This window comes from Callithrix jacchus, chromosome 2 (assembly GCF_049354715.1).
Source record: "Callithrix jacchus isolate 240 chromosome 2, calJac240_pri, whole genome shotgun sequence".
NCBI classification, from domain to species: domain Eukaryota; kingdom Metazoa; phylum Chordata; class Mammalia; order Primates; family Cebidae; genus Callithrix; species Callithrix jacchus.
The window spans coordinates 38,500,145-38,525,453 of NC_133503.1; the positions used below are offsets into that span (position 1 = coordinate 38,500,145).

At 49.0% G+C, this 25,309-nt stretch overlaps 1 long non-coding RNA gene across 3 annotated transcripts in view; it reads left to right on the top strand.

Moving 5' to 3' along the window:
* Window positions 1-25,309, top strand: part of LOC108589703 (uncharacterized) — a 47,346-nt gene that overhangs the window by 9,321 nt on the left and 12,716 nt on the right. For all 3 annotated transcript variants that reach the window (XR_004738242.3, XR_013531127.1, XR_013531137.1), the window contains exon 1: window positions 1-24,532. This exon is cut by the window's left edge and continues 9,321 nt beyond it. This is a non-coding gene — a long non-coding RNA (uncharacterized LOC108589703). The remainder of the gene's footprint in view (window positions 24,533-25,309) is intronic.

The following is a 25,309-nucleotide window of genomic DNA, read 5'->3' on the forward strand; positions in this document are numbered from 1 at the left end:
CACATTAGGCTATTTGGCACTTAGGTTGGCAGTGAGAAAATGTCACAAAACAAACTCATTGAATGTTGCCGGGCTTAAAGGAATAGGATATCCCTACCTTACAGCTAGCAGGGTTGTCTAGTTAACCCCACCATCACAGGCATCCCGGCTTTCCCTGCATACTCATCTTACACCTCAGACCTCTGTCAGCCTTCTACGGAGACTAGCAATAGCTGTAACATAGCTCGTTTCTGTTTCTGCCAGTGTCACTTAGGTAGGTCTGTATTGCCACCATCCCAAATTTTTTCATGCTCACCACACTTTTTTTTTTTAAACATTGAGTGCTTAAAATATTCAAGGCACCAGGCTAAGCATTTTAGCTGAGTTATTTTACTTCATTCTTACTATAACTCTGTGAAATAGGCACTATTATTACCCTCAATTTATAGATGAGGATACTAAGGCACAGAAAGATTAAATAACATGCCCAGAACTCCACAGTCAGGATTCAAGTCCAAGTAGGATGATAGCAAAGCACATCCACAGTCTCTGTCACTCTAATATGTTGCCTTCTCTATCAAGTTGCTTCCTCATCTCTTAATTTGTAGGGTCTCCCTGACTTTGACTTTGCCTCACCCAAGGATGTATATAGCTCAGTGTCAAAGCCAATGTTACCTTGAGCAAAGGAGGATTCTTCTGCATAGCTCAAAAGCCACAGTTCCTGCTTCAGAGGTTGATTCATGAATGGATCCACATTTTCATTTCCCCCTCCCCTTTCATGGGGGAATGACTTACTCAGAGCAGGTCTGAAGGAAGCTGGCAGATGGCCCTACCAGGCCTCTCTCCACTGCTCTCACTTAAAGTAAGCACAGCCCTGAGTACTATTCCTACCTCTTCCCCCTTACCACAATGACCTGATCAAAGAGTTCTGTGGATGAGCCTCTTGAATTCTGTCTAGTTGAGTTGTTGATTTCCTTCCTATGCCCAGATTCTATCCTACAGCAGACACCCTTTCTTTCTTAGAGCAGACCTCCTATCTTAGCCCATGTGGCTTCAGATACAAGTTCAACAACAAGGATCAGGAGATAGTCTCTAGGAAAGGATCTGGGTCTGCCCAGATTCTCAAAACCTCACTGTTCACAACTGGTGCAGCAATTGGATCAGCCGGAGAAAGCCATGTAGTTTTCAGCTCAGTTTTGCTTGGACTTTTAAGTTTCTGGAGGCATTTTCCTGCACCCTATAAAATGCTGTTTCCCAGGTGTTTCCTGACCTCAAGGAGAGGTCCAGAGTCTGTAATTCTCCAGGGGCTTCTTCCAAAAATAAAATCTCAAGTTCCTTGGGACCTTGGGGTGGTTTCAAGGGCTATGGCATCTGTTGGAACTCCTGTCTGAAAAGGAAAGATCACAATTTGAACTTGGACTCCTCAGGGTTTTTGGTATCCTCTAAAGCAATGGTTCTCAAAGCATGGCCCCTGGACCAATAACATTAGCATCCCCTTATATTCTTGGGTCCCACTCCAAACTTACTGAATTAGAACCGCTAGGGCTGGGCCCCAGCATCCCTGTTCTAACAAGCCCTCCAGGTGATTCTGAAGCACACTAAAGTGTGAGCATCACTGCTCTCTAAAGCAAAGGTTCTTTATCTCTTTTGGAGTCTCGGGGTTGAGAATCTGATGAAAGCTTGAGGCTCTCTTCAACTGCATCACAGATCCCCAAAGGTCCAAGTTAAGAATCCTCGCTGTGGAACATAGAGCTTGTCCATCCATCTCTGGCTTCCACCTGCTCTAGCACCACTACAAGGAGACATGGCCACATACTCCCTGTTTCTCCTTTCATCTGTGTACTGTTGGATGTCACTGAGGGCCTGCATTCCCTACACCAGACAGCACAGGGATAAGGGCTTTCTACTCCCTGTATGTACTGCAACCGTAGCCCATGTGCTCTGAGCAAAACCCAAATGCTCAGGCATGGGGTGCCAGGTTAGGAGTCCTGGACCAAATAGAAACCTGATTCCTCCTGGAGGTAGGAGCTGTGTGTCAGAGCACAACTGCTTAAACTGCTGAACTTCCTGACAGTCCTAGCTGGGCTATGTTGACCACAGCCAGAGCTTTGTCATGGGCAAGTTTTGGTCTCCCAAAAGAACTCTCAAGCCGGGGCACAGACTTTTATTTTCTAGATAAAAACATCTCAAACTGTACCTTCTTAAACTGTTTTCACCTGAGTAGCCAGTTATTTGACTCGAAGGGCAGTGCTCCACTTTTTCTCTGCAGTCATTCTTGGGCCATGACTTGAACTGGTACTCAGAGCAACTTCATTGGGAAAAAGTTCCTTCTCTAAATTCAGGGACTCATAAGAAGGAGGTTGACTCTGAAAAGAGTGCCCAAAGCTGCAGAGCTTGGCTGCCCTCTGACTGTAGAATGTTTCCTTGTTCTGAGAGGTGGCCCAGGAAAGAAAGGCCTGTGTCTGCATTCTCACTTTATCAGGAACAAAAGCTTAATCCCCTCAGAAAACCCATTCCTCTTCCCATCTTAGTCCTTCTTATTACAGTAAAGGACACCACCATATATACATCACTCAAACAAAAAGAGCTGGTTCCACATTCTAGTTTCTTTCACCCCTCATATTCAAACTATATCCTGTGTCTGGCCACACCTTATCACCTACACTACTGTCACTCTAGCTCAAGTGATTCTCCAACTTTAGCTTGCATCACCTAAAGGGATTGTCAAGACATATACCACTGGGTTCATTCCAAGTTGCTGATTCGAAGGTCTGGGATAGGAGCTTGAGAATTTGTATTTCTAACAAGTTCTCAGGTGATGCTAATGCTATTGATCTAGGAAAAACACCTTGAAAACCACTGCCCTAGTCTGTCATATCCAGGGTGTCCATATGTCCCACTTTGCCAGAGACCATCTGGTTATGCCTGTTGTACCTGCTTAATTATTTGTAGCACCCCTGTTTACCTGCACAAGTATCTTGGTCTGGATGACAAATGATGTACACCGATTTTCTCACCTAACCGCCTCCTCATTGGTCCTCCTACTGCCATGATTGCCCTGTGTAATCCAGCAGTTAGAGTAATCTTTTAAAAAGTTCTAATTGGATGATATCACTCCCTGCTTCCCATTACCCTTATAATAAAAGTCTGACTCTCTACTATGGTTACAAGGCATCTATGATCTGGCCCTACTTAGCTCTCCAGCTTTCTCTCCTTCCTCTTACCCACTTGTTCATTTCTGTTTTTCAAATGCACAGAGCCCACTGCCACCTAAGGGCCTTTGGCATTGCTTTTCCTTCTTCCTTGAATTAACTTCCCCCAGACCTTCAGATAGCTAGCCCTTTTTCATAATCAAGGCTCAGGTCTCTCTTCAAAGAGGCTTCTGCTGACAACCAAACTGAAGTGGTCCCTTCCAATCACTTTCCCTTACTGCTCTGTTTCAGTTTTCTTCCTAGTGCTTATCACTGTCCACATTGTCTTGCTCATGTATTTTTTTATGTTTATGGTCTGGCACTGAGAGCAGGATTCACCATGGCATCTCCAGTGCCCATATGAGTCTGGCACACAGCAGACATTCTGTAAACATCTGATGACAAAATGATTGGACTCCAGTGAGTCCAGGCCATTTTTGGGAGTCACAATTTTGGGAGTCACCTGTCCCTTTGGGGCTGACTTCCTCATCCACTTCAAAGGTGGGTACCGTCATTACTGCTTTATCTCTCCTCTATCCTACACATGGTATAGAACAGAGACCTTGAAGATGAGATGATCTCCTCATCTGCAGTCAACCTCATTAGCTTCCTGCACCTCCCACCCCTGTGTAGGCCCAGCATCTCCTCTCCCTATTTCATCTCAGAGATGAGGCTCTGGAGCAAGGACAGGCAACCCTGGACTCAGCAATAGCTTAATGCCCACTCTGCCCCCAACTGCCTCCCAAAACCCAGTTGAGGCTCTAGCCATTCAGCATGTACATAGGGACTCCTTGGCCACTGGACATACAATGGGCAACATACTTCTGCACTTTTCTCTTGGTGATCTGGGCACTCATTCTCCCTGGAATCCACTAACTGAGGAAAGGGAGGAGACTAGCTATTTTAGAAGTGATGTGCCGTGTTTCCAAATACTGATGGGTAGGAGGTGTCTAGAGAATCCTGGTCCCCATAGGGCACCAGTACCATTGGTGACACTTTACCAAATTTGGGCTACTCTACTCTCTGTTCCTCAGCACTCCACATGCACACACACCAAATATTTAAAATTGGAGTGATGGCTGTGCACGTTAGCTCATGCCTATAATCCCAGCACTTTGGGAGGCTGAGGCAGGCAAATCACCTGAGGTTGGGAGTTTGAGACTAGCCTGACCAAAATGGAAAAACCTCATCTCTACTAAAAATATAAAACTAGCAAGATGTGGTGGTGCATAACTGTAATCCCAGCTTCTCGGGAGGCTGAGGCAGGAGAATCACTTGAACCCCAGAGGCGGAGGTTACAGTGAGCCAAGATGGGGCCATAACACTCCAGCCTGGGCAACAAGAGCAAAACTCCGTCTCAAAAAAACAAAAACAAAAACAAAACAAAACATGGGTTAGACAACTAACCCCCCAGCAACAACATTCCAGTGGTAAAATAGAAATGAGTCTTTCTCCTTGATTCTAAACCTGAACAGAAATAAGGTTCCTGGGCTGAGCTGAGTTTAAAATAAATTTAGGCTACCAGATAAATTTAGGGCTGTAGAGTACGGACTCAAACAGCAAAGTCAGGCAGAGATAGGAGATAGATTTTGAGGATTTCCAACCAACTCTCCTTAAAGTGAGTCCCTTTTGAGAACCAGGCTGCCAATGGTAGACAGCTGATGGGGAAGGGGAAGCAAGAACTAGAGCCCTCACTCTGGAGATTATCACTCTGGAGGATTTCCTAGGCCTTTGTCTGAGTATTGGTCTTTTGGGAAGGAGCATGAGAGTGGAGGTTAAAGTACTGGTTTGAAATCCGGCCTAGATACAAATTCAGGCTTGTTCTCTCACTAGCTCTGTGGCCTTAAGCAACTCTACTAAGTCTCTCCTACTCTCATTTCTTGATCTGTAAATGAGATAACAAGAGTACCTACTTCATTTGATTTTGGGGAGAATGAAATAATTTATGCCAAGAGCTTATATCATAGTGCTTGGCACAGAGTACTGCTCAGTATCACTGTTTAATCATTGATGCTGCTATCATCATTATTGGAAAAATGAAACAAATATGGAACTTAAATAGTTAATAAGGGCATAGCCTCTGGCAGCCACTACATTCCAGATAGAGGGACAGTGAAAAAGAGCAGGTAGAGGTCAGGAGTTCAAGATCAGACTGGCCACCATCTTTATAGAAAATACAAAAATTGGCCAGGTGTGGTGGCGGGCACCTGCAATCCTAACTACTTGGGAGGCTGAGGCAGGAGAATCGCTTGAACCCAGGAGGTAAAAGTTGCAGTGAGCCCAGATCATGCCACTGCACTGCAGCCTGGGTGACAGAGCAAGACTCTGTCTCAAGAAAACAAAAAAAAGGCAGGTGCCTCTGTAGAACAATCAGGTAGTCTACATTTAGCTAAAGGAGGACCCATCTGACTCTCCATTTCAGCTTTGAGCCACCAGCCCAAGAAGAGCCCAGTCTATAGCTCTTCACAGATGTAGTCGTATACTGCACCAGAGTTATTTTTGGCTTGTCACTTGTGTCTGTGTTCCAGCCCAGGGGTGTCTGAGGTTTTCTGGTGGAGGTGGAGGAGAGTACTTCTTTGAAAAACAAAATGTAGTCTCAGTCTAGGGGCTTTGCTTCCTTCTGGCTTCAGGCAACAGCAGAGACCCGGCCATCTGCCAGTGTTACGGGATGACTAGAGTTCAATGCTGAATATTCACTTACCTATTGGACATGTAAGATGGCAGTTAATCAGCCCCAGGAAACAGCTCTTGAGTAAGAAAAGGAGTGATTTGTCTTTAGCAGGAATTCTTAAGTTGGGGCTTTTGGGGATCTAAAGCTCCTGAAATTTTATGCAAGATTGTATCTGTATGTACAGTGTACATTTTTCTGAGAAAAGGATTCATAGTTTTGATCAAAACTCTCAAGGGGAGCCACAGTCCACATAGGTTCAGAATCACTGGTCTGATCTGAGAGTAAAGACAGCATCTTCCTCCATGGGGTCTCTAAAAGACAACACCCTTCAACCTGGCTGATCATTAGGTGAAAAAGGTCCTGGAAGTGATACTGCTTGGGCATTGAGAGAGGAGACAGCTACCCTCCTTATTGGACCTGTGTTGGCTAATTGTAGCCTCCCATATCCATTTGGGAGGCTGGGGTTTTTGAGCTTGCTAAATATCCCCTATTTTCCCTGAGATTTGGTTGCATATTAGAAGGTACTCAAACTGACATACTTTGTGCCAAATAAGTGGACTGATATGGTGTCATCTCAGAGATGGGATCAGGGCTTGGTGACTTCACTAGGTGTGTGTTGCTAGTAGTAATTGTAGGAGGCACAAAGGTTGTGTGTGTGTGTGTTGTTTTTTTTTTTTTTTTGAGACGGAGTTTCGCTGTTGTTACCCAGGCTGGAGTGCAATGGTGCGATCCCAGCTCACCGCAACCTCCGCCTCCTGAGTTCAAGCAATTCTCCTGCCTCAGCCTCCTGAGTAGCTGGGACTACAGGCGCGCACCACCATGCCCAGCTAATTTTTGTATTTTTAGTAGAGACGGGGTTTCACTTTGTTGACCAGGATGGTCTCGATCTCTTGACCTCATGATCCACCTCGGCCTCCCAAAGTGCTGGGATTATAGGCATGAGCCACCGCGCCCGGCAAAGGTTGTTTTATGTTGCCCTCCCTTGAATACTTGGTACACAGTTGGTACTTGGCCACTGTTCATGCATTTATATAAAGGAATTGTTACCTTTCCTTTTAGAGACAATGAATCTAAGCTCCACAGTCCATTTTTAAAAAATTTCTCAGGGGCCAGTGATTTCTCCTTACCCCTGTGCCATCCTTTCCTGAGGGGTCAGGTACCTTGATCTTATCCTCAGCTGTGCTTATTTACTCCTTAATCCTCACTCTCCAAATCCTGAACCGTATTCCTGAAAGTCAGACTGGGGTCCGTGAGATTGTTTGATGCTTCTTGGAATGTGATTCCATCACTGAGGCTATGCTTCAATTCTGGCCAGTCCTGGTACTGTCTTCTGCTTTTATCAATACCATCATTCTTTGTTATATCCCCTTGTTCATATTAGAAAATGGCATTGATATCCCTTGCTGCAAGTTTTCCCTTTCTCTCAACCCCAGGTCCATGTGCTCAATGCAGTTTACCCAATGGCATCAGAATGCCACAGAGGTTTCCTAAGACTTGAATGTGGCTGCCATCCTACCTGAATCAAACATCCTCTGAGCTCAGTCAGCTCACAAGTGGGAAGTATGGGCTGAGAGTAGCTGAGTGCAGTAATTCCCTGGCTTCTCCAGGAAGCAGCCTGATCCCCATAGGGTAAGCTGGCTGGTAAAGCCTCCACAGGACAACAGTTTTACTTTGCTTTGGGGGCCTTCTCCAGACATCAAACAGTCATGTCTCCAAGACAAAGGCCTCTTTCTGACTTGGAACTATCAGACCATGCAAGCCCACCCAAGAACATGAGCATATCTATCAACACTGCCACTGGGGGTCTGGGCAGAGGCCATTATCCCAGGACAGCCCTGATCCCCACAGAGCTCAGGGGGTCTCATGGAGACTATTAAAGCCCACATAGGCTAACATTTCCCCCATATGCTTTCCCCAAAACTCCCTACTCAGGGAAAATGAGGTCTTGGGAGCAGTTGCCTGTACCACATCCACACTGAAAGATGGGCCCAAGGACTGGAGACTGATTTCTAAAAGAGGCAGCCCTTCCTCCTGCTCCTCCCCTGAGGCCAGCAAAATTGTTTCTACTCCTTCCACCTTGCTTTACTGTCTCCTGCACCCTGCTCCACTTAGCCACTCATTTTGAGCTGGCTCTTGATAACTATGACTTATCTCTTGATTGTAGGGCCCTACGGATGATGGACAATGGGGAATGGCTACCCTCTGGCATTTATTTGCTTCCTCTCAAATCCTGACTTCTTTTGAGGGAATTGTGAGGGAGCAGATAGGCCTCCAAGGCCATCTCATCTCACAGGCTCCCTGGCATAATGGGCCACCCCTCAGTCCAGGCCAACTCATTCTTTTACCCTTATTAATGCCTTGGGTTATACAGGGGCTTTTTATTTTGGTGTAATTAAATATATTACTCCTTTCCTTTATGGCTTTGTATTTTATGGTTCTTAAAGAAGTCTCCCCTATCTCTAGATAATAAACATATACTCCTGTATTTTCTTATACTTCTTTTATAGTTGTGTTTCTATGTTAGTCTTTTAACCCACCTGGAATTTATTTTCATAAATGGTGTGAGTTAGGGATCTAACTTTTCTTTTTTTTTGCAGAAAGTTGCATGCTGTCCAGAGTTATTTATTCTATAGGCCATCCTTTTCCCCAGTGTCTTGAAATACTACTCTTCTCATAATCAAAGCTCCTATATACACATGAGGCTCTTCCTGGATTCTCTGTTGCATTGAACTTTTTTGTATTCTTCTACCAACCATGCTATTTTAATTGATGTAGCTTTTAGGTATGGTTCGATGCAGCATATTTTTCTTTTGTTTTTTTCCTCCAAAAATCATTTTGCTATTCTCACATGTTTTCTCCTTCCAGATGTACTTTCCAATCAGCTTGTAAAGTTTCATTTAACAAGTCCTATTAGGACTGCGGTCGAGATTTTATTGATTACATAGAAAAGCTGGGGGAGAGTTGATATCTTCACAATATTGAGTCTTCTCATCCAGAAACAGAATGTCTTGGCTATGTTCTTAGAGGCCCCCCAGGGAAGATATTCTTTCTTTTTCTGACTCCTACATCCCTCAGTTTCCCTTGGCTGGTTCCCTGAGCCACCAGACCCTTGTATGGTAATGTCCTATGATCCTAGCTTACTAATTCCCTCCTCCCATCTAGAAATGGATTAAACAAATGAGCATTTGCTTCTGCTCAGGAATTCTGAGCTTTATCTTTCCACGACCTATAAGAACTCCTGGGAGATTGTCACATCTCTTTTCTCCCCTGCCTTCGCATCCTGTTCTCAGGATCTCCCTTCTCCTTTTGTTCCCCCAGGAATTCTAATACTTCTATTCTAGAATCGGACAGCCTAATGTTTCCCTTTATTTAGACTACCCTGATAACCCGCTTGACCTAAAACAAAAACCCTCATGCTGACCTTCTCTCTCCCTCACATTGTTTTATGTAATTTCTAAGCTTTGTCCAGACACAGTGATATCCTGAGAGAAGAGTCAAGAGTTCACAGGGTATTTGGGTGGAAGGGGAATGGCAGTGTTGGTGATTCTATGACATCTGCCCACCCTAAAGGCAAGTGCTTATACCCCAGATTTGCCAACAGACTGAACTCCACAGGCCATCTAGGAATTCCTAGCCATTTTTGTTCCCTTATTTCTGTCATATATACCAGCCTCAAGAGTCAGGCTTCTAGGTTAGGCTAACTGCCAAAAGCCTAGGGGTGAAGCAAGAAGGCCCTAGCCTCTTCACTCAAATCCCTTTCAGGGACCGCAGTATCCATTGTGTAATTGCCAATGTGAAAGCCAAAAGGGTCAGAACGAAAGTTGTATGGGCTCTCAGACCAGGTGTAGCAGCAGCCAAAAAGTAGGAAACAGGAGCCCAACACAGGGTTGAAGTTTCCCCAACAGGCTGAATGTGCTTTAAGACCAGGTACCAATAGCAAAGTAAAGACACAGGAAGTTTGCCCAAAGCCTTTTGCAGATCCAGAAGGGCCCAGAGTCCCTACACCCAGACACACTTTTCTCATTCATTTCCACATCTACTTGGCTCTCTGTGCGTCACGTCCTCCTGCTTCCAGGCTCCTTTGAGGCCAGGTCAACACACTTTTACCATTAAAATATTCTGCCTAGCCTTGACCCTTCTTCATCTGTTACTTTTCCAGGGGGCAAGATTTCAGGGTAAAGACTGCGAATTTGTACAGTGATTGAAAAGTTACTCTAACATAAGACTATCACAGAAAATAATTTCTAGAAATTTGTATTTCAAAAGACAGAATGAGCCACTCCCCAGCAGAGGGACCAATTTCCAGAGACAGAAAATCTGCCACAGTGGCTGAAAAGTTCTGGTAACACAGCTACAGCATCTAATTCCTCAAGCTCTCTCTTCTAAACACAACGTGCTACATTTTCCCCAGTCCCCACCCCAACCCCCAAGTTGCTTAACACCTAGCCAACTACTCAGTTTTACATGTCTAAATCTGAAATCAAAGTCCCAGGCAGGGAGAGGGATTGTCACAAGTAATTGCAACATCCCACAAGAATTTGTTTGGGAGTTAAAGGGAGCCAAACCTGGGCCTTCTCCAAAGCTTGCAAGTCTGAGCTTTTTGAGAACCACATTTGATCTGTTCCAAAGTGTTGAATGTAAATGTTTGTCTTGTGCCCGTTTGCCAGCTCTTGGGAACTCTGCAGGACTCCTGCTGGCCCACAATGGTGACAGGTGCATCTCTTCATAGGAGAGGACATAGTGGGGAACTGCCTACTGTGAGCTACAGGCACCCATAATTGGCCCTTACCCTAAGCTGTGCTCCAAACATTAGCCCAGGGGAGGAAGAGGGATGGAGACTCTGAGAGGCATGGGATCCCAGGTGGCTGTAGAGAGAGATGTGGATAGGAGGGGAAGGGATGCAGGCATCCTGCTCTACCCATGTGTCCTTTCTCACTCTCCCCTTGCCTTCACCCTTACCTTACTTATTTTATTTTTACATGTTACCTTCATAGACATTATTTTAAGATGGTATTCTCTCTTTTACATATAGGAAAAGGCTCCCTTTAAAGTGACAGTTTAAGGCTCAATGACAGTAGCTACTTCAGGTATGTCTCAAGACAGCCCAGCATTACTGGGAGATATAATTGATTGTTATGGACCATACAGTCTTCATCATCATCGTCATCGTAGAATCGCCACAACTGACTGGGCCCTTACTTTGTGCAAAGCAGTGGGCAGCAGTTTACATATTTTGTGACTCTTCTCTGCCCTCTTGTGAGGCTGACATTGCAATTTCTTTGTTTTGCCAAGAAGAGACAAGGCCTGGGTAGGTTAAGTGGCCTGCCCAGGTCTTCTAGTTGGTCAGAAAGAGCCTGACCTTCAGAAGGCCTGGGACACTGCCCTGGCTCATTTTCTTCAGGGAGGAGCAGAAAGGAGGCAGAGCACAACGAGGCACCTGCCAGCCCCAGAAGTCCAAAACTGCCAGGCATGGCTGGAAGGGGCGTTCACACCATGTCTTTTCCATGGGCCTTAGGCCTCCCCCAGCTGACCCAGGACCATCAAGACATGATGCCTTTGGGATGGGGATGGTATAGAAGAGGGGAGAGGGAAGGCCAAGCAGTTCTGTCCTGGTTCCTTAGAGAACCCTTATGTCATCATGGGCCAGTGGTACCCAAGGGCATTCAAACACTGATTCCCTCCTCTCAGTTCTTCAGGACTTCAGGAGCAAGGCTTTCTGAGAGGCAGGGTTATTCCTCATTGATACTACTCTGGCCCTAGTCTTGGAGAACTTGAAGAGAGCCAGAGCAGACCAAGGTAGATTTTCTGCTTGGAGGTCAACACTCTCACCCTTGAGAGCCCAGTTTCCATTCAGCACAGCCTAATGTCTCTCTATTCCCTCTGCTGATTTACATGGCAGGTTTATTTAATTAGCCAGAGGTGAGTCAAAGTGCAGCTTGTCCTCAGAGTTAATTAATATTAACTGAGCAGCCACTCAGTGAGTGACGCCAAGACTGAACTGTGTTCTGTGTATCATTCTGGGGAACAGACTTCAAACCCTTGCACCTGGCTGCGGTTGGGAACCGAAACCAGCCAAGGAGTCAGGCTGATGGGCCTCTGAGCTACTGTGAGGAGTGAATGAGGTCATGCATCTGACATGCTTGACCACAGTGGTCATGTTTACCACCATGCCTGACACATGGCCAGGACTTAGAAATTGATAACTGTGTTTATAAATTTTAGAAAGGAGTGGCAGAGAAAGGTCCCTGGGAGACCATGTTCCCCTCTGGGGCCTCTTCCAAGGGAGAGAGAAGTGATGGTAGCAGAGGCCATGTGGGACACAGACCCTCAGGCACCCACACATGAGCATCATACTTGAGTAAGTAAGGCATGATCCTCCCTATTTTAACCTAGGACCCTTTCAGAAGATGGAGAAGGTAGGAGTGGCTGACTCCAGAGGAATTCAAGCAAAGCACAAGTAAATGTAGTCTTTCCTTTAGCTGTAATTTAACTGCAAAGAAAACAAAACCTGCCCTGGGCAAAGGAGTATGGGCCTATACTGCTAGGCCAGGACCCTCTTTCCCTCCTTCCCTGGCCCCTGTTGCTGTGCACAGCAGAACCTCACCTTAGACTTATCCCAGAAGAGTTTTGGCCCTGATTCTTCTTCCACATGGTGCTTCCTTGGGCCCCATGGCAGTGCTAGCCCTCTCCTGTGGACTGCCCAGACAAATCCATCACTGTGGTGGGATTTGGTGACACTGCTTTCCTTTTGTTCCCTGCCACCTCCAGGGTCACCACACCTGATAAGCACCTCACAGCTGTCCTGCTGGTCTGGTTGCAGGGGAGTCCCATTGCTCAAAGCCCTCTTTGCGGTTGCTGACTCTAAACAGCTAGCCCCTAACTTTCTCAGCTTATTGTCTTGGCTGCCTCAGTCCTCCCTATGGAAGTGCCAGCATAGCCGGTGCTTGAGTGTCTGGGCTTTTCAGTCTGTCTTCCAGACTTGACCCTATCAAAGGTTGCCTCAGAGTCAGGTTGGGAAATTACCATGAAGCAGCCCGGCCTCAGAAATGGACAAGCCTTTCTGGAAGCCAAGACCCAAGTGGAGAGACCTGCCATTGAGGCAGGACCCAGTGGTCTGTCTGTCTCCAGCTGCCAGAAAGATGGCTCTCCTACATCAAACACTAGGGCAACTACAAACACTAGGGCAAACACTCCTACGTGACCTTTCCTGGACAGATTTGGGCTGGAGGACACAACGAGGCCTGACAGGTTCATTGTGGGTTTTCCATGTGTTCTGTACAAAGCCAGAAGCTGGGTGGGAAGGGAATATACCCAATTACCTGAGATGGCTTTGGCAGGGAAAGTAAAATGGGAAATGGGGCAGAAATAGACCCCCAGACTGTCATCTCAAGCCAGCTCTGGTGAGCCTGAAGTTCGGAGGCCCCTGCGCCCCCTGCTGGTCCCTCAGACAGGCACCTTTTGGCTTCCTTCTTCCCCAGAGGTTTTTCTGGTCCTCCTACTTGCCTCAGTATCTGTAACAACTGGCTCACCTCTGCCTATCCCTGCCTCACTCTTTTTTAGTCCTTTCAGTTTTGTACCTAGCCTGGGGCTACTCCCTCTCCCCTGCCATGACCTGGCTTTTTTTTTTTTTTTTTTTTGAGACAGAGTCTTACTCTGTCACCTAGGCTGGAGCCCAGTAGCACGATCTGGGCTCACTGCAACCTCCACCTCCCAGATTCAACCAATTCTTCTGCCTCAGCCTCCCAAGTAGCTGGGACTACAGGTACATGCTACCATGCCTGGCTAATTTTAGTATTTTTAGTAGAGACGGTGTTTTACTGTTTTAGACAGGCTGGTCTCAAACTCCTGACCTTAGGTGATCTACCCACCTTGGCCTCCCAGAGTGTTAGGATTACAGTTGTGAGCCACTGTGCCCGGCCCCAGCTTCTTCCTTTCTAACAAAAACCTGAGTCTGACCAATGTTTCTCTCTCTGTCTTTTTTTTTTTGGTAGTATATGACCCAACCTCTTGAAGGGGCCTGGGAACCCTGCTTCCCTACCTGCAGACATGCCCCTCAGGACTGTGAAAGTGGCAGCCTTCCTCTCCCTGCCTCAGCCATCACTTCAGAGCAGCCTACTGCTGCTGCCTCCCAAAGGGGCTTGCAGCCTCCAGCTCTTCCTCCTTCCCGGTCCCTAGTGCTGCAGGAACAGATATTTTATAGGGCCTCTGGGGTTGGCCCCCCTTGCTTTCTCATGACAGCACTTGTTATGCTCCAGATTGGGCTAGGAATACTTTCTCTTTCCAAATCCTGTCCACTTAGCAAGTTCTGATAACTCCAGTATTCATACTCCAGCCCATCCCCACCATGCCCTCCCCTGAGGCTCCAGCCACCAGGCCACTGCTGTGCCATTGTCTTCTGAGTGTGTTTGTTTTCTGAGATTAGAAGCACCAAGAGGTCAACATCTTCCACTTCCCATAAGGCCAAGGGCAATGCCATGCTCCCAATGTGCACTCAAAGCACCATTTTGAATGCTGCTCCTTTCCTAATGACCTGTTGGCCCTGTCTCAGAGCTCCTTAGGGTGTGGCAGGACCGGGCTGTGGCTGGGCCTGCTAAGGCCCATAGTCAAGTCACTGCAGAAGGAGGGGAGGTAAGGGGACATTTTCTAGAAAGGGTGAGAACAGAGGGAGACTGGGTGGAGGGATGACCACTCAGGATGAGATCCCTGGGTATTAGTCACCACACTAGTGGAGAACCCCATGCAGGAATTGGAAGATGTGGATCAAGGGGAACCCCCAGATCTCATAGTAGCTTTGTTCTATCGTCTCTCTCCATCCCTCCCAAAGGCGGCTTGCTTCCCCAGTTCCCAGCCTCCCGCCAGATTCTTGCGTGACCTCAGGCGGCACCCAGTGCTGCTGTGGACAGCTCATTCCGCTGCGGCGGCAGCTACGACGGCTCCCGGCGACTTGTCCCCGGCGCCGCCAGGGGGCGAATGGGGTGCCCGCAAGCTCCTCGGACTCCAGGCGCTCGGGAGAGGAGAGGCCCGGCCAGGGAAGAAGCAGCTTCCCTCTGCCACTGCAGCCCAGCCGGGCAGCGACTTCCAGCCCCGCCCCCAGGCCCTCTTGGTGATTCTGTACACCCAAGCCTAGGGGTTGGGGCAGGGGAAGGCGCCGTGCCCCCGCACAGGTGGGCGGGACGTTGGCGCGCCTGGCTCCCCGCTCATAGAGCACTGCCCAGCGGGTTACCCAGCTCCCTTCCCGCCCCTCCGCAGCCCTCCTGGCAGCTCCGACTCTGCTCTCTTGGCTACCTGGGTTTTGGGGAGGGTGATAGAGTAGGCCGCACCCGGGGCACTGCGAATGGAGGACGCTGGAATTTAAGGAGGGGACGAGGAAGACGCAGCTCTGTTTCCGCTGTACCCTCTCACCTCCCACTGTTCTCTGTGCCTTCGGGCTCCGAGTTGGGCCAGGTGCAGAGTGAGAGACCCAAGGCGATCTGCGGGGGGCGGGAGGGGGAGGGCGCTGTGTGGCCCCAAGCCGGCCGCGCGTACGCGCTCTGCACCTGTTGGAGCGGGCTTCTGCCTGCTCGGACCTGAGCCGGGCCTCCACGACACAGGCCCATTGGGCGGCACAGTGGCCACAGCTGGGTTAGGTTTAAAAGGAAAACAAAATGGGGTGGGGGGAGTGGGTTTACGGTTGCATGCATGGACGCTCCGGGTCAGCTCTTGATGAGGACCAAATATCGGTAGGTCTCCTGGGGCTGCAGCCAACAAGCTGACAGCTGAGGACGGAGACCTGCTCCCGGGCCTTGGCACTGCTGGAGATCGTTCAGCTTGAGATGCAGTTTCCACAGAAAAATTCTGTTATTTGGAACCAGAGTGAGCCTTTATAAAAACTGCCAGAGTTGGGGATAAACCTGTGTTAAAAAAAAAAAAAAAATCCCCTGTGTGTCCACATATTAGTCAGTATCCACTCCAGGTAAAAGTTTCTACCATTGAGTAAAAGGAAGGCAAGTTTATGTCTGGGACGTTTTTGAAACAGCACCTCTCTGCTTGTCTGCTGTTTCAAAACTAGTTGTTGCTAATCACCCACATTTTGTTTTGTTTTGTTTTGGTTAGACTTGGTGAGTTTTGTTTTGTTGTTGTTTTCAACTTAAAGCAAGAATTAAAAGTTAATTCTGAAACTTCATGTACGCTTTGGCTTCAAATCCTAACATTCAGCATAGGTTTACGCACAGAGAGTGCCAGGTCTGATATATGTGTCAGTCCTTATTTTCATTCAGGGTTTGTTAGATAGATGCTCAAATCATTGAGGGAGGGAAGTCTTGGATGAGGGCACCATTCACCAGGGTGTCCATGAGACACTTTATAACCTAAGTGTCTTTCAGACTCTGAGATGTGGGGTTGGGTTATAAACTACGGACATTAAATCTGTTTAGCATCTGGAACCTGGGTCCTAGAAGGCTATCTCCTCCCTAATTCATCCAGACATCAAAAGTAGATCCAGCAATTGATCCCATGTTTAGAGGCCCTCAGTGACTCTGCAGCCCCAAGGGGAGCCTCACCTCCCAGAACACAGCACTGACGCTTTTCTGACAGTACAGGGGATTGACTCCAAGCCCAGCACCACTCCCACTCCCTCTGTCCTTCAGTTCCCATGTGTGTCTCAGACTCCGTGGCCCTGCAATGGCAAGGAGTGACCTGAAGTCCAGAGCCTCACATGACCACAGGACTCTCAGGTCTAAAGAGTGGCACTTGTTGGAGACCTGCCCCCAGTCCCCACCCTTAAGAGGCTCTGGGAATGGGGTGGGTGAACAGCCTGTGTGGCCATGGCTTCTGGCTCTGGCCTAGAACTTGCTGCCGGATTGTGTCTTCCTCAAATTTTATCATAGGTGAGTGCTTACCAGGAGTGGCTCCCACAGAGCTTCCCCATTCACCCAAACCTGCCTGGAAGAGCACCCTAGTTCAGCCACCCAAACCTCACCTCTCACCCTCTTCCTGTTAGCACTGCCCTTTCACCTTCTTATCCCTGCCAGGGACCCGTTTCTTACCAGAAGAGATACATAAATTGTGAGTATCCCACAGAATTTAATAAGAACCTATTTTGCGCCAGGCACTGGGCTACAGGTTGGGGATACAAAAACCAACAAGAAGCAATTCCTGCCCTCTCAGAGCTCATGGTGTTTGATAGGGGAATTTATTCCTTCATTCATTAATTCACTAAAATGTACATTGAGTACCTACTGTGTGCTAAGCCCTGGGGAATGCTAAGTGCTTGGGCAGACAGCGATGAAGACAAGTATAGCCCCTGCCATCCTCAGAATGCTAACATATAGATTCATGGTCCATAGGTGACACAGACATTAATCAAACCACTTGGCAAGCAGAGAATTAAAAGCCATGATAAAGAGAATCACAGGATGCTTTGAGCACCTGTAGAAAGGCCAGGAGACGGAAGCCCAGCTGAGTGGGAGGGACCATGGGAGGTGCAGGACCCTGGCATATACCTGGCAGAACCTGGCTTGGTGCTTATCTTCTCCTGAAACATGGCCATAGACCCTTGAGAAGGCCACTTCCTGGGCCCTATCCCTCATTCTCCACACAGAGGAAATCTGCCAGCCCTTCTGCATGGTCCCTCCCTCTCTGAAGATGTCCCGGCATCTCTCTTTGCTGCCGGTTGATTGGCGACAGGAGGTTCTAGTGCCCCACTAAAGTTTTCAGGCCAGCTAAGGGGCGGGACTTCAGGCTTGTGGGGCCGCTGAGTCCCAGCCTTCTGTGCTCCATGGGCCATTGGAGGAGGAGGTGGGATTGGGGCATTTAATAAAAGAACTCCTAGGAGAGGATCAAAGAGGTTTGGCACATTCACATTCAAAAACCTTGCCCATCCCCCAGCCTCCACTCCACTGGTTCTCTGGCTTTCTCATTTGTAAGGCCTGGCTAGGATAAGTCCCCCCCCCCACCCCGCACCCCTCAAAAGAGTAGCAGGGCCTGGGCAGCAGAGCCCTGGCCCTGGGACCCATCCAACAAAACGGCCATTCCAGATGCCTGGCCCTGCCTGGCTTTGACTTCTCATCTACTCCACACTCTAGCCTGGATCTGGATGGGGCAGGCTGCCCTGCTTCCAGGTAAGGACTATGCCACCCATGCAGCCAAAGGCCACTCCTGGGAATACCAGTACCTGAGCAAGAGACAGCCCCTGCAAGGCCCACACACCATAGGCTGGCTCAGAGAAGGCTGAGGATCCTTCTATTCTTCCTGAGCAAGGGTATAGGATCCCTCAGCAGGGCCAGCTTCTCACCAGGGTGCCAACATTACCCACAGCTGGGGGCTGGTGGGAGGGTGCTGTGCAATGCTGGGAGCTTGACCCAGGCCTCAGCCTTGAGCAAATATGTCCAAGGCCACCAACTGGCCTAAGTTCTTTGGGCATGGCCTCTGTCTCATACCTTTTGATCTCACCAGGCGAGAACTCCAGGGTGGCCTGCGCGGGAATGCCAGGGTCCCTCAGCTGGCACACAGTACCCATGCCAGTGCCAAAGGTTATCCAGCAGCAACCACAACAGAGGAGGCCACCTATCACCTCAGGCAGCCCTGGTCTCTGTTTTGCTTCCTTTTCTCTTTACAGATGAGGGTGAGACTAATGGGGGTGGGGTGGGATGGGTATTAACCCTTGAGTTGCTCTACATAGTTTGGCCAGAACCTAGGAATTTGGGAAGCGCTTTTTTCCTGCTTTCTTCCTGTGGCCCTGGCCTTTGCAGATTTGGGCCTCTCAGCCTCCCCCTTTCCCTTCTTCAGACACTCCATATTCAGGGTGGCCACAACACTGGTCTGGTTGCCACTGAGACCACAGCACAGAAAAAGGGGCCTCCTCTGCTCCCAATGTCATTGCCCATGAGCCATTTCTATGGAGAGAAAAGTTTGAGAATCCTCTTTGGAAAGCCTGAAGCGTGGCACCGAGCAAAGCTATCCAAGCAAAGGTATGACCCTTGTTCTCACTCTCCTGACTCTGCCTTCATCCCACTCCATCCCTGCTCTCTAGTTACTGGAACACCCTTGGCCTCCAGGCCAGTGCACTTGGTCCCTTGGTGGCAGGGCTGCCTGCTTGCCTGAGTTTCCCACGTGGGAAGATGAAGCAAGACCTCCCCAAGCTTTTGGAATAAGTAAGGACAGCAGCAGGACCATCTGGAACCCTGGACAGCGGGTGAGTTTCAGAAGGGGGTGGCAGACCCTGCTCAGAACCCAGTGGCTACCTTTCTCCTCTCATTGGAGCTCACTGAGCTTCTCTCTGAGGTACTGTAAATGTTAAACAAATTCAGACTCTGTTAGGTTGGACAGCATTAAAGTCCCCTGGATAGATGCTACAAACGTAGCAAGGGACAGATAATAAGAGTAATACCACCATTTACTGTTCACTTAATGTGTGTACATGCATGAATTTTATTATATAGTCCTTTAAAATTAATTAGTCATTTAATCCCATTTAATTGTCTAATCCTTATAACTCTCTAAAAGATATGTGCCATTGTTATCCCCATTTTGTAGCTTATGAAACAAGGCTTAGAAAAATGAAGTCACTTGCCCAAGGTCACAAGATACAGCTAGTTGGGATTAAAATTGAGACCTGTCTGCTTCTAGGGTTCATACCTTCCATCTCCCCTGTATACCATACTTCTAAGCCCCTGAGCTGAGAGAAGGAGGAGCATTGAAGGAAAAGAGTGGGTGCCATGCTGGTCTCTACCCTCACTCAATTTCATTCTGTTTTCACACAAATATCTGCCGGGCCTTAGAGGTGACGACCTGAGGGTGGAGCAGTAAGGCCTCCAGATGTCAGGGCAAGGAAGTGGCAGCTCACCTGCTGTCAGGTTCCATATTTCTGATAGCTAATAGCCCCAGACACCTGGGTTATCTGCCTCTATTCCCCATCTTGGGCCTAGGTAGTAATTCCAGGGATGTAGACCCCTGGAACCTGGCAGGAAGCCAGCATAAGACCAAGGACAGACCATAAAGCCAGAGGTGCCCTCTAAGTCCAGAACCAAACACAACCACTCATTTGTTCCAGGAGCTTCCCCTACACAACACAGCCATAAGTCCCAGGGTACCTAAGGCTTCTGCATTGTGGAGAGGGGTGGCCATAGGGAGGGAGTGGGGTGGGATGAGGGATACGGAATGGCTGCAAATAGAATGCCAAGCCAGCCAGAGGCCAGAGCTGCCCTCCTGCCTCCAGACGCAATCACAGACCTTCAGGAAAGAATGTAGCCCCTTGTTGAATGTGGACAGGGGGAGGGAAAGGGCTCGTTATGTCCTTATAGCCACTCTAACTTAGAAGGTGCTGTTATTATCCATTTTGCAGAAAAGGAAGCTTGGGTCAATGGTTCTTAGCTGGCACGTGGGCCCATGCTTAACTCATCTCCTGTACCACCTCCCTCAGCCCTTATCAAGTTATGACAAGGAGCCTGAGCGTGGGTAGAAGAGGAAGGGGACCTAAAATCCAGGGCTTAGAGAGGAGAGAGGCAGTCTCAGCTGTGGGAACAGCACTTGCGAACAGGAAGTCTCCCCACTCCATCCGCAGGTAAACAGTGTAATCACCACTCATTGGTCCACTCCATTTGAGCATCTGCCCCACGCAGATCTTATGTATCAAGACTCAGAGATAATACAGTTTCTATCCTTAGGCAGCTGCAGTGATGAGAGAGGACAGACACTTTGCAAAGCAAGTACTCTGGAGGCAGCATAATGCTCACCAGATACAGGAGCACTAGGGAACTTGGAGAGGGCATCAGAGGGGCAGCCAACCCAGCTTGAGTTGAGGAGGGGTCAGCAAAGCTCCCTGGAGGAGTCTGAAAGACAGAATAGAAATAAGTGAGGCAAGAGGGATGACAGGTGTAGGGGAGGGTTTTCAGGTGGAGGGGACAAATGAACAAGGCCATGGGAAGCCTATGGGTGTGAGGGCTGCTGAGAAAGGTGGGCATGGTAGGCAGAGGAAAGAGGGGAGTCATGTGGGTGGGCAGGCCAGAAATCACAAGCCTTCAAGGCAGGAGGAACCTGGGACAGCCAGACCCTCGGACAGTCTCCCTAGGCCAGCATGGCCACATCACCATGAACTGGACTGGGTACATTCCAGCCTAATCGCAGCTCAGATCAGCCAGCTCCGGAGGCAGCTGTGTGGACATTGGGGCCGACCTCCACCCAGGGTGCCTGCCACGGCCTGGGTGGAGGTCGCCCCAAAGTGTGGTGGGGCAGCAGTCAGGGCATCCAGGTCCTCAAGGATTTTCCAGACCTTTGTCTGGAGACCCAGAGTTTTTTCCTCTCCAGCTTCTGAGCAACTGGGTGGGGCAGAGGTGTGGCTCCACCTGTGGGAGGAGCTGAAAAGATCCTGCCTCAGGACCAGGACTTTGGTGATCCTAGTTCTCAAGGGCCCCCTGCTCAGGCTGCTATTATCCAAAAGGGCCAAGGGTCAGGATTGACCCACAGCTGGGGCCCAAGTCTACACCATGGCCTCTACCAGGTCCAGCCACAGCCTGCGTCCCACAGAGCAGGAGGACACAGGCCAGGATATGGGAGCAACAGCCCCCAGTGCAGAAATGAGTGGTCAGGTGGCCAGTGGGACCGCAGACTCTGTTGTCATGTAATAGTTTTTATTTATTAAACTTCTTTTCTTATTTATTTAATAAAACTTTTATTTTTTTAATTAAAGCTTCCATTCTTCTATTATGCAGAGAGCAGCTTTTTTCCTAAGGCAGTGGCAGAGCATGGGGACAGATGTCTTAAATACACAACCCAATGTCACCAATTTCAACTTTACATTAAAAAGACAGCAGAAGCCCCTTCCTCATTATACACTGGAGCGCATCCTCCATCTCCTCACCCCTCCCCCAACCCCCTCCCTCCTCCCCTTTCTTTCCTTGGCATAAGAAAGCAGGTCTCTGGCATTGGCAAAGAGAAAAGTTAAAGGCAGAGAAGCAGTGAAAGGAAAGGAGGAGGAATCAGGCAGCCTCTAGCTAAAGGGTCCCCATCCCACCTCACAGGCTAGCCAGGACACCTTGCATTCCGGTAAGATGGGGGTGGGGTGCTGGGAATGAGGTAGGTGATGGTGACTCCGCCTTGCAAGACGTCTGCTCTTCTTGTATCAGGCCCAAGGACCTGGTGTCTTTATCAGCAGGACCAGGCAGGGAGGAAGGCTCCCCAGCAGACCTGGCTGATCGTCCCCTGGAGGCCAGCCAAAGTGTGCGTGGCCATGGCTCAGAGCCCTCATCAGTAACAGCACCAGCGGCCCCTGTGGCGGTGAGGGAGATCATTTATCTAGTGTTTGCTATGTGTCTGACCCTAGGCTTAAGTGTTTTTCATTCATTATCTTTTTTAATCCAAACAAAGTTCAGGAGAGTTTATTAATTCCATTTAACAAATGAGGCAACTGAGGCTCAGAAAATTTAAGTGACCTCCCAAGTTTACACAGTTTACATGTGGCAGAGTCGGGATTCAAACTTGGTCTGACTGACTCCAGAGCCTGCCAGAGGGTGGGGAAAGCAGGGCTGACACTGCCTCTCCCTGACCATGCCAGCTCACCCTCAAACCTGAGGCCTTTAGGGAAGTCCCTTTTACACTCTGCAGCCTGTCTGACCTCTTCTTCTTTTTTTAAATTGCATTTTAGATTTTGGGGTACATGTGCAGAACATGCAAGATAGTTGCATAGGTACACATGTGACAGTGATTTGCTGCCTTCCTCCCCTTCACCCACATCTGGCATTTCTCCCCATGCTATCCCTCCCCAACTCCCCCCGCCCCTTCCTTCTTAAGCTCTGGTCTGCAGCTCATCCTTCCAGAGCTGGAGAGGAGGGAGGACAGGCTCAGGAAGGTTCTACTTTTCCCTACCCTCACACCACTCCCCCACTTCCACCTGCCTCATAGCTGTTTAATTCCATTGTCTCAAAAATGAGAGCTGCTTGGGTTTTCCTGGGGAGGGAGCAGAGAGCAGGGCCAGAGCGCCTGGCACGTGGGAAGGGGCCTGAGCCGAGCTTGGCACACTGACCAGGCAGGGCCTGGCTAGCATCGTCGTCCCACACGTCAGAGTAGCCACGGTCGCTTTGTTAGCTGGAATTACTGCATTCAGGAGGGAGGAGGAGAGAAAAGAGGGGTCCCAGGATGAGGTGGAAAAGGGAAGAGGTGCCACAAACTCCTAGGGGTGAGAATGAGCAGAGATTTGTGGCTCAGGCTGGCAAGAAAGACTTGCCAGGGCTCCATGAGTGGCCTCAGCCCTGGGACTCAGTTGCCCCCTGCCCCCACTGGTTTTCTCTTCCTCCCACCTCCTGCTCTGACTCCCTCATGGCTAGAGCAACTGGGTCCAGTGGGAGCCCTGCCTGACTCCCACATTTAGAAAAAGATGTGTACTCCACCCTCAGCCCCAGAAAGATTTACACCCATCTTTTGTATCCATGAAAATATGATTCAACAGGACCTTAGCTTCTTCCCAGGCAGCCACTGATCTGCTCCCTCCTTCATCTCCTAAGAGCACAGGCTTTGGAGTCAAAGAAACTTGGCTTCAAATCCTGATTCCTCTGCTTTTTAACTGTGGGACTCTAAGCAAGTTAGTTTGCCTCTCTGGGTCTTGGGTTCCCAAACTGGCAGAATCCTGTGTTAAAGGAGCGAATAAAAGAATATATAATAGCACTAATGTTTGTTTAGTGCCCGTTATGTGGCAGGACACTTCCTGTATTATCTCACTAAGTCCCCCTAAACATTCGATGAGGTTGGTGTTATTATTATTGCTCCCATTTTATAGGCAAGAAAACTGAGGCTTAGGTGAAGAAATTTGCCAAGGCTGGCAAGCCTTAGAGCTGGGATAAGTGACCAGCACCCAGATAACATAGGTCATGCTCTCAGCTCCCCTAATGTGCTGACGGCTGGTGCCTCTGGTCGCCTGGAACCACAGGCTTGCTCCCTAGCCCACCCAGAATGCTGACCCAGGGAGTTGTGCCAGGATCCCTTCATCCCATGTCTTTTAGAACACGTGGCAATTTCTCCTGGTCACCTCCCTAAGACTGGTCCTCTTTCCCCAGAGCTGGGGCCAGGGTTAGGGCTGGGACTTGACATTGTATGGGTATGTGTCCAGGTAACATAAGTGGGGGTAGTAGACCCCAGGAGGAGCCTATGTACTTGGGGTGTGTTTGTTTTTAATCTTCTCTAATCTGACCACTTGACTGGGCCAGGAAGAGCCTGAGGATCCACTGGGTCATCACAGCCTTCCCAAGGGGTGGTTGCTTTAAGGGAGGGATTTTCTTGAATAGCTTCTCTTCCTCCTTCTTCAGCTCCTGGTCCACGGTCCACAAGTCACTAGCTCGGGGAATGTCCTAGACCAAGCCCTGGCCCCTATCACAGTTAAAATAAATGCACTTTTTCCCATGTTGCTTTGATCACCATCTCCCCTCATGCCCCAACCCCATGTGCTTCTTGTGAACAGGAACAAGATGATGCTGTTCACCACCATTCCCAGGCCCTGGTACAGCACCTGACATATGCGTGTTAAACAAATGAATGAACTAATGGGCTTGCCTGGGCCCACAGTGTCCCAGGAAGGCTGAGAGGCAGCAGGAGGATATCCTCAGCGGTGATTGCAGCAGAGGCAGATCTGACCTCTGTCACCAGGAGAGAGGAACAGGCCCTACCAGCCTCAGCTTCCAGGACCAGTTCATAAGAGAAATCAAACTGGAGAACTGCCAAGGGGCAGGTACCAATGGAATGTCCTCTCAACCCCAGACCCCTCACCTCAGCTGGCACCTACCTGGAGCATTTGGGCAACAGCCTCAGTGAAGGCTTTTTCTGTAACAGCAGCAGCAGCAGCAGCAATAATAGTAATGATGAATATTCCCAGAGTGCGTACTGGGTCCCTGGCCCTGAGCTAAGCACCTGTCATGCATTCTCTCTCAGAACCCTCACAATGGCTTTAGAAGATAAATGCCATGTTCATCCCCATTTTGCAGATGATAAGACAAGCTCAGAAAGGTTGATGCGTGCAAAGTTGCCCAGCACATGAGAGGACAATGAGATCATGAAGCCAGGTGACCAGAGCCTGGCAAGAAAACTGAGGCTTAGGTGAAGAAATTTGCCAAGGCTGGCAAGCCTTAGAGCTGGGATAAGTGACCAGCACCCAGATAACATAGGTCATGCTCTCAGCTCCCCTAATGTGCTGATGGCTGGTGCCTCTGGTCGCCCGGAACCACGGGCTTGCTCCCTAGCCCACCCAGAATGCTGACCCAGGGAGTTGTGCCAGGATCCCTTCATCCCATGTCTTTTAGAACACGTGGCAATTTCTCCTGGTCACCTCCTTAAGACTCTTTCCCCAGAGCTGGGGTCAGGGTTAGGGGTTAAGACCAGATGTCTTAACCCCAAATCTTTTCTGTCTCTGGGGCATGCCTCTCTAATGTGATAATCTGGGCCAGGTGCAGCCTGCTAAGTGGGCCTAACCTGAATTCACACATGCTGAATTCTCAGGGACCAGAAGCCC